Consider the following 10,823-nt stretch of genomic DNA (forward strand, 5'->3'; position numbering starts at 1 on the left):
GCAACGGAGTTGCGCGCGTCATCTTGTGTAGGTATTATAAATGCAAAAGTGTGTTTATCTGTCTGTTACCTCTTCACGTCTAAACATCTAAACCGATTTTGCTGAAATTTGGTATGGATATACGTTGAGTCCCCGGAAAGGACATTTTTGTCCTGATGGCAGGCCATTGTAGCCCGACGTCACTGCGATCCTAGAGCATTTATTGTGACCACAGACATAGATCAAGATAGATACCGCATGTGTGTGTACTTCGCGTGCTATATCGCACTCCCAAACGACGAGCAATGCTCGTCTTTCGAAAGTCTGGTTCTTTAGTCTGCTATTGGAATCGGACGTCAATCGGAATTTTAAAAATGCCTAAATGCCTAGAAGTGCCGTATTGAGCTGTAGAAATTCAAATAGAAACGTTGGCCTAGATTCTGGGCACGTTTCTTATCATCGGTACGTCACAGTAGGAAGGAAAAAAGTGGCACGCTCGTTTTCATACAAATGGAGCGACATGCGGTATCTATCTCGATCTATGTCCGTGATTGTGACTAAGGACATAGGATACTTTTTATCCCGGAAAATGTACGGTTCGCGGGCGATAAACGAGTTTTGTCGCAACGGAGTTGCGGGCGTCATATTTAGTACTTAAATAATATCATAAATACCAGGCTAGAGCTACACAAATACATTTTACAATAGACACTTAATAATATTATTTATCCGACAATATCGTTTGTTAGGTGGCGGGTGGCGAACATATTTTACACCAACTGATATTAATGTTACCGGGAAATTAATAAGAGGATATTAGATATTGAGTTCGAATAATAAACAAGTTTATGTTGGTTTAAATGTTTGTTTAGGTGGACCTATTTAGAAATGATATTGAATGTACTGTACATCTTGACGGAAACTCGTGTAACATGTTCAATTGAATAATTATACACGTTTCTTGGTTGCACGTGAGGATCATTGTATCGAAACCGGTCGTATATAAAATAATAATTTTGTGAGAAACATAAAATATAAAATAGAGTAGAATAAGTGATACAAAAGTGTATAATTATTGTATAACAAATATTATAATATGATCATGACAGTCAAATATCGTCTGGCCACTAAAACGTGGAATTTGTCCATTCTTATCGCTACATTTTTTAACCGACTTCCAAAAAGGAGGAGGTTATATGTTCGGCTGTGGATATTTTTTTTATTTATTTATTTGTGTATGTTCAACGATTACTCCGCCGTTTGTGAACCGATTTTCGAAATTTTTGTTATGTGTCAGTGGATCTATTTTTATAATAAGAAGAACATAGCCTGGTCGCAGAATACGTAGAATTCTAGTCACACGCGAGTATATTGAAATCGCCTGTTCTGTTTTACTTGAACTTAGTTTGACAACGCCCCCGCGTGTCTAGATTTCAATAATCAAATTCCTACATGTCATATTGTGAGCTGTGACTAAGCTGTGGACTTAAAACTTTTAAATAAACTCACTCTTCAAGTCCTACTAACTAAAGTCCCACATACTACGAATAATAAAAACTACCACAGACATTAAAAATGTAAACTCTAAACAGTGTTCTAAAATTAAGCTTCAACAAAATAGGAACAAACGCAAGAGTAAAGCTAAAACAGGGTTATTTGATTAGGCCTGTAGAGTTGCCCCCGGGCCCCGGGTGTAGCTCTACAGACTTGAATCCAAACTATATATTAATATTATAAACGCGAAAGAGTCCGTGTCTTTGTCTGTCCTCTCTCTTCACGCCCAAACCGCTGAACCTATTTTACTGAAATGTTATATAGATACTTTGAGTCCCGGGAAAGGACATACTTAGGATACTTTTTACCCCGAAATAATGTAGGATCCCGCGCCATAAACGTGTTTTTTTTTATGTAATAAGGGGGCAAACGAGCAAACGGGTCACCTGATGGAAAGCGACTTCCGTCGCCCATGGACACTCGCAGCAGCTGCAGATGCGTTGCCGGCCTTTTAAGAGGGAATAGGGTAATAGGGCAGGGCAGGGAAGGGAATAGGGGAGGGTAGAGAAGGGAAAGGGTAGGGGATTGGGCCTCCGGTAAACTCACTCACTCGGCAAAACACGGTGCAAGCGCTGTTTCACGCCGGTTTTCTGTGATATCATGTTATTTCTCCAGTTGAGCCGGCCCATTCGTGCCGAAGCATGGCTCTCCCACGTCAAAAATGTTGGTGCAACGAAGTTGCGGGCGTCATCTAGCTAGATGCTAGATGCTGATATTATTAAGTTTTCACCACAAAAGTGACCGTAAAATGAAATTCTAAGCGCTATCTTTATACTCAAGGGCGGTGATATTAAAATATCTGGCGGAGTTAGAGCCATACCTCACCAGGATGCCATGGCAACGTCTGGCGTCTCTACGTCACCGCAAAGCGGTGCTTTTCTTAAATTCTATGGAGATTTAAGAAAATGCCTTTAAAAATGTTCAATTATCTGAGGATATCACTAAAATCAGCGATCGAGTGACGGAGCATACGACGTGCATACAACTAGCTACGTCAACAATCGCCGCATGCGGAGCGGACAAATCTGGCTACGCTGGCTTCTTGACAACGTCGCCAGTCGGTCGCCAGTGAGTTATCCGTCATATATCTAAATAGTGTTGAAAATAAAACATCATAGAAGTTTCTAAACTGTTATATGTAATAATTTTTGAACGATTGTTAAGTAGTTCCTATTTGCTCACTTGTGGCGCTTGTGTGTTCTTTTTTCGCGGTTCCGCTTCTTGTCGCGTCTTGTCGCCATTTTGCCTTTGTATAATACGCTGTGCAATAAATGTACTAAACTTTATATTCTGGTTTATATTTATCTCCTACAAATAGAACTACATAGTTGGTGACGCCGCTGGTCACGTCGCTATGGCGTCCCGGTGAGGTATGGCCCTTATGGGGAATATAAAGAGCGTCATAGCAAAAATAAAGTCTTCGATACAGGGTTTATTTCTCGCGACTCAAAGTATCTCCATATCAAACAACAAAATCGGTTAACCCGTTTGGGGGTTAGAAAGTAACAGACAAACAGACATAGACGACAGATGGACACGCTTTTGCATTTGTAATAATTATGTATGGATTTTAATCTTTCATTTTGTCATGGAGGCTAAAATGTATTAAACTATCTTTGTTAATTTAAGGTTTACTAGGAATTATGTTAAACACTTAAATTAACAACTAGACTACATCTATACTAGAGAGTAGACGCAGACTTGTGTTGTAGACTCAACTTTAGGGCCGGTTGTTTGATCACTAGTAAAAAATTACTAATAGTATCCGTAACCATTAGTTAGTTGACTGTAGTTAAACCTTGACCAGTTGTTAAAATAGAAACACGTTAATTCAACTGAATTTTGACTTTAGTTAAAAGTAACAATCGTCAATTGTGTTGCTATTTGAAGGAACATGGGGAACCCAAAATTCTGCCGGGAGATTTTTTTTACTACTGGTAATATTGTTTATGAAACGTCGGCTGTACCGAACCTTTTGCGCTCACGCACAACCAATGTTCAAAGAACAATAGCTCTTAAAGTATTTGGCATACGAACGTAATTAAAACTTAACTCAAATTCTTTGGATATAATAATCAATAAAGATGGGTTTATTGGGTCATGGGGACTCTTTCTGTAAAAAAATACAATTGTTTTTAATTTTTGCACGTGTTTTCTCAATTTTTTAGAAACTTTATGACTTATTTAAACTTTTTGCATAAAACTACCCCTTTTTGTGTTTTTTATGGTAGCCAGGTTTCAATATTTATGTAATACGGCACTGTTGTTGTTGGTACACAAAAACACAAACAAATAGTACACAATGTGACTTAATTACTTTAGCAACTATCCAAAGTACTGTTTCTTTGGACATTCTGAACTTTTGGAAAAATTCGACTTCATCCCAATAGTCTAGCAGCTAGCTGCACCGAAATGTTTTCGGGCGGCGTATTAAAACGCAATCTAGAATGATTTCTTCATCAGAAGAACTTTCCGAGTCATCGAAATGTATAAGTACATTTAAATCCATTATTTTTTTATAAAAGCACTCTTTTTGGGCAGTAAAGTATCTCAACTCGACTAGATATTACAATTACAACAAACAAATCAAACTAATGGTCAATGTTAACTACGCAGTCCGAGCGTGGTCAAATTTATTTAACAATTTGTCAAAAACTTTTACTACAGTTAGCTTAACTATCGATTGAAAAACAACATTTTGTAATTTTTAACCAATAGTTAGTGTAACTAACAGTTTTTAACTATTAGTAACCTTAACTAGCGATCAAACAACGGGCCCATTTCGGAGAGTCATAACTCTTATGGTATGATTAAAAAAATTTACTATCGATGACTATAGAACCCTATAATCGTACTATGTGTAATCAGATAAAAACTATTCACTTGCAGTACAAATTACTAGTAGGTCAAGAAGAAAAGAAAATACCTACTTATTTCCCCTTGTAAACCACTTGTGTTTGTTGTGATCGGTACCCTGATTCGACTATACTAATGCAACATTAAGAGGATACACCAGGGGCGAGAGAAATTGAAAATAGGTATTTGAAAATGTATTGCTGTCTCACCAATCTCAAGTCTCCCACCGCAGAGGGCGATAGAGACAACACGACAAAAGTTCTAATAAAAGAACAGAAAATCTTCGATTCGTTGTCCCCTGATTCCTTCTCCAAAACTTAACCGATTTAAGTACTTTTTTCATTAAGAATTAAAGCAAGGCTTGAGCTGTGTTCTTATGTTTTATTTTATTTTTTGTATATTTTAGCCAGTTTTGTTTTCTGGGTGTTTGAACACAGAGGAAAATCTGGCCATTTTTTTGGGTTTTTGGACGTTCTTATCTTTTTTAATAATAAAATTATGAAAAAAAGAAAGCATAGGGACATGCTAATAGTGGCCATAGATATTCAGGAAAAAAATCATAACTCTACCGGCATTATCCAGGGAGGAAACAGGGGACAGCGTTTGTATGGAAAAACGGCGGTGTGGACTCCTCTTAATACAGTTTTTTTCTTGGATCCAGTCCTTTTCAGATGAAACTGAAAAACATTAAGTACTCTCATAAACGACTTATGTAAATAAGTTTGCCGTTTCCTGAGAATACCATGTAAGAGTTTCTTACGCTGCAGGTTCTTCTCGCCGGGTTAGTTAGTAGGTACGTATTAAATATTTAGTAACTAGCTGTTGCCCGCGACTTCGTCTGCGTGGACTTTAGTTTATAGCGCGCGGTGTCAACAAAATTTGTCAAATTTAAAAACTTTTTAAAACCCTGGCAAGTGGTACCCCTCTTAGGGCCGCGCTACACCGGAATGGCAGCGCTGAAAGTGCTCGCCTCGCCGCTGCTATTCCGGTGTAGCGCGGCCCTTAATTAATCAAAATACCCAAAAACAGCTGTGCAGTGTGCACATAATCTATACTAATATTATAAATGCGAACGTATCTCTGTCTGTCTGTCTGTCTGTCAGTCTCGCTTTCACACCAAACGCCAAAAGTATCTCTGTCTGTCTGTCTGTCTGTCAGTCTCGCTTTCACGCCAAACGCCAAAAGTATCTCTGTCTGTCTGTCTGTCTGTCTGTCTGTCAGTCTCGCTTTCACGCCAAACGCCAAAACTTCCGAACCGATTGTAATGAAATTTTGTATACAGATAGTCTAAAGCCTGAGAAAGGACATAGGCTACTTTTTTTACTGGAAAAAAGGGTTGTAAGGGGGTGAAAATGCGTAAATTTGTTCAAATTAAGTTAGTTCCAACAATTCATAATAGATGGCGCCGTGAGTCTTCTACATCGCGCTGACGCTTGCTCAAAAGTCTTTCTATAAGACGTGGTATCATCTTACATTTAAGTTTCGATTTTTTTCGATTCTAATATCTATTCTACGGTATTAAATAACTCAGTACTTTATCTGTGTGTGACGTAACCTTAAATCTATCAATGATAAATAGTTTATAGGTAAAGTTGTGTAATTGGAGGGCTAAATAAGCTTTAAAATTTGGCATAAAATATAAAGTTTAATAAAAAAAAATACTTATTGTGTGCACACTGCACAGCTCTATTAATTTAAGGGGTACCAGGGTTTTTTTATAAAAGCTTTTGACACCAATTTTGTTGACATCGCGCGCTATAAACTGATGTCCACTCGGACGAAGTCGCGGGCAACAGCTAGTAATATTATACATAAAATATGTTTAAGATTTTTGAAATTTTATTTTAATACACATCCAAGACCCAGGAACATTGAAAACTTTTTGTTCCGCCTGCGGGACTCGAACCCAGGACCCCCGGGATGAGCGCTGGCCACGCGCAATGCGAATTCATTTTCATCGATATTTTCATGGAAATAAGATATTTTCCCACATCAAAATGTAGCCTATGTCCTTTCTCAGACTCTAGAATAACTGTGTACAAAATTTCATTGCAATCGGTTCAGTGATTTTGGCGTGAAAGCAAGACAGACAGACAGACAGACAGAGATACTTTCGCATTTATAATATTAGTATGGATATTATTATACCAAGTGATTATATTATTAAACATAATATTCTAACGTATTAAAAACTATAAACAAAAACATACTAACAACTAATAAGTATGATTAGTTCTATGGTACAATAAAGTAAAAAATAAAACGCCATCTGTTGAATCATATTAGAACTAAAATATTCATTGCGTCGATATATTTCTGGATTTTTTATAATATTATACATAAAATATGTTTAAGATTTTTGAAATTTTATTTTAATACACATCCAAGACCCAGGAACATTGAAAACTTTTTGTTCCGCCTGCGGGACTCGAACCCAGGACCCCCGGGATGAGCGCTATGAGCGCTGGCCACGCGCAATGCGAATTCATTTTCATCGATATTTTCATGGAAATAAGATATTTTCTCACATCAAAATGTAGCATATGTCCTTTCTCAGACTCTAGAATAACTATGTACAAAATTTCATTGCAATCGGTTCAGTAGTTTTGGCGTGAAAGCAAGACACACAGACAGACAGACAGACAGACAGACAGACAGAGATACTTTCGCATTTATAATATTAGTATGGATTTATGATAGTAGCAGATTAAGGGGTAGACCAATAAGTGTTAAAAAAACATTTTTTTTAACATTCTGAAACAATAATATATTTTTTTGTAGTTCGATCTGGATACGAACAGGAACGAAGAAGGAACGTAGTAGCATCAATGGTGCCAATTAGAATCGCGGTACATGTTTATGTTACATAATGTAACTGTGTGTAAAGTACAATAAAAGACGGAAGGCCACACAGCTGCGAGTGTACACAATTCAGAATTAATATAACCTCAAAGTTCATAAAAGTGAACCTTATGAAGCTGGTATAGAGGTGATGGGAGAGGCAATAAAACTGTGGACGTGCTGTACACGCCATGCAAATGCGAGCGGAAAGCTGCTACCCAGGTACATCTATACGGATTTGTGTGGTACAAGCCATAGACTTACGCAAGTTCCATTAATCTGAGTTATTGCTGGTGGTGTATCAATTTATGCCTTTACTCTCGTTATTATGAGTTATGACTAATTAATCAGCTTAAGGTTTGAAATAGGTATATTTTTCAATAAAATTCAACGAATAAAGGCGCTCAGACTTATGATTGATGCTCAACTCTTTTTCTAAAACGGAATATTCAGCACCTTTTTGTCTCCACATGTAGGCTGTGTAACCAGACTCTATCAGCTAAGAGCAAACAGTTTTTCAATTAGATGACAATAATTATAGTCAATATTAAAATATGAATATGTTTTTACTATTAATTATAGTAAATTGAACTTACTTTACTTTGCGTTCTAAACACACGTTACACAATCCAACTTTAATCATTGCCTAGATGTAGAGAATAGAGTAAAATCGTTGTTTTTCCTGGCAAATGTAAAGCCTAGTCTTGTGAGCTATATACAGTACTTCTAATCTCAAACGTATTGTTGATTTTACACATTTTAAATTACGTTACATTTTCTACTTTGCCCAAGATTTTTAATCCTGTCCGCTCCCGCTCGTACCTTGCAGCTTGTGGCTTCACGAAGCATTCTGGTCTCATGAATCAATCAGTGACCCGCATTATTAAATTCCGCCCTGTGTAGATGGTGTAGATACTACCTGTAGATACAAGTAGATAGTGTATCTACACCTACATAGAGCCTCGGATCAGGGGATCTCATACGATTATTGTGAATGAAAACATGGCGCGGAAAATATTGCTTCCTTGCTTCTTGTTATTTTCTGGTTTGTTATATAAAGTGTTGTTGAATCTAGGGATATTTTAGGTACGTGATCTATTTCTCTTTGCGTTGATCGCAGAGTCACACAGTAGGCTTTTTTTTGAGTATCACAATGATTTTTTACCCAAGAGTCTAAACATTGGCCACTTAGCTCAAAATATTCGAATTAGATTTTACCAAACTTATACTTAATTTATATATTTTAACATTAAATAGTAAATTCAGCCATAGTATTACAATTGAACACGTGAGTGGAAGAACACAATAACTAGTAAAAAATGATGTTTTTTTTTGCACAAATAGCCGGAATATTTATTTTAAAAATAAAAAAATCTGCTTTTTATGTGTAGCCAGATACATTAATAACATGATGAAGTAGATAAGTCACTAGGTTTGTTCAAATTATAAGGGAGAAATTAGTTCTATATTTTCATGTACATTATTCAAAACGAATATATTTTATCTCAGTTACATCATAATGGGCCATGGGGCCCATGGGGATCTGTAATGCAGTCCCTACATGAGACCATAAATAAAACAACAAAACACATTTGATAACATTTTTCTCTGGCCTTCCCCTGGAAAAGGCCTCGTTACACCGACCGAGTAGAGTTGGGAAACAGTGCTTTTAGCTATTTTTTTTTATAAAATAAGGAGGAAACGAGCAAACGGGTCACCTGATGGAAAGCAACTACCGTCGCCCATGGACACTCGCAACATCAAAATAGGTGCGTTGCCGGCCTTTTAAGAGGGAATCCGCTCTCTTCTTGAAGGTTTGCAGGTCGTATTGGTCCGAAAATACTACGTGCTACCACTCTACTCGGTAGGTGTAATCAGGCCCTAATATATGAGCAAACATGCCATAGGCCATGGAAGAATATAAAGAGTTTCAGGCAGCGTTTCCGCCGAAGACGCACGGATATACAGCAAAGTCTCAGTAATAGGGTCCCGCTTTTACCCTTTCGCTCCCTTTTGCTAGGAGAGCAGCCTTAGGTACAGCATTAAACACAATATTATGTTGTTCCTTTGGTGTAACGACGCCATTACTGGACGTTTAATATGATTAGGAAATATCAGGTTTTATATTTTATAAAATATTTTCCCATTAGCACCAAACTGAAAGTTAACCCTGGGTTAAATATTATATTACTTCTCTCATTTTCATATTTATGAAAGATATGGGTTAACTTTAACCCAGACTGGCGCAAAACCCTTTGATATGATCTCAGGGAGCCCGAGCCTCGGGCTCCCTGAGATCATATCAAAGGGTTTTCGTGGTTGGATACCGCTGTCGATCCTGGCGACACAGGAGATATAGTGGTGGGAATGTATGGTGGGCCAAAGCCCGTTTTAAAGCCTGTTGAGGGGTTAATATTGAATTGAGGTTTGCGCCAGTCTGGGTTGCTAAAGCTGTCTTGGGACCCGCAACGAAATTAATCAGAAGAAGATAGGAGGAGTAGGAAGTATACAGTTTTCCCTCCCCATAAAAAGCGGGAGACAGCACAAAAAGTCAAAGAAGTAAAGGGAAAGCACCACGGGAATAATTAATGTTAATTATGACTACTAAGCTAGATCTAAGTTAATGTTGGAATTTCTTGTGTTACACTATTTCCAGTAATAATTATGACAAAAACGCTTAAAGGCACGGAAGTTCCTTGCGCTGTCTACGAGATCATCGTAATATGGGACTCCAGATTTACAAAGTATGTTATTAAGCATTATAGATCTTTCGTTTTGCCAGAGGTTACATTCCCAGAGAACATGATGGGCGGTTTGTTCAAACATGTTGCCTTCGGTCGAGCACTCGCACATGGGTGATTCTACTAATTTAAATCCATAGAGTTTCGCTTTAAAATTACCATGACCGGTCAGGAATTGAGATACGCAATGATCAATATCCATCCAGTGTTTGGATAGCCGTTGACGTATATCTGGAAAAAAGTTATAAAGGTGGCGACCTTTTGTGGAGTTATCCCAACGCGTTTGCCATTCGGACATTAGGAAACGTACTGAATCATCTAAGGGTTTAAACTATCTAGCAATTTTTGGTTTATCGCGAGCGTTTAAAAAGTCCGGGCTAGTAATGTTTTAATTGTGATAGTACATAGTCGCACGACGCTGTATTTCAAGGTCTACGGGTAAAACTCCGGCTAGTACAGGTAAAGCTGCGGTACTTGTGGTTCTTTAAGCTTTACACAGGAATATGAGAGCAAGACGTTGACTTTGTTATTTTTTTTTATGAAATAAGGGGGCAAACGAGAAAACGGGTCACCTGATGGAAAGCAACTTCCATCGCCCATGGACACTCGCAGCATCAGAAGAGCTGCAAGTGCGTTGCCGACCTTTTAAGAGGGAATAGGGTAATAGGAGAGTGTAGGGAAGGGAAGGGAAGGGAATAGTTGAGGGTAGGGAAGGGAATAGGGTAGGGGTTAGGGGATTGGGCCTCCGGTAAACTCACTCACTCGGCGAAACACAGCGCAAGCGCTGTTCATCGGATGAAGGCAAGTCGGAAGACGGTGTATTGATGGGGTCTAACATTGTACTTCTAATGG

This window comes from Aricia agestis, chromosome 15 (genome assembly GCF_905147365.1).
Source record: "Aricia agestis chromosome 15, ilAriAges1.1, whole genome shotgun sequence".
NCBI classification, from domain to species: domain Eukaryota; kingdom Metazoa; phylum Arthropoda; class Insecta; order Lepidoptera; family Lycaenidae; genus Aricia; species Aricia agestis.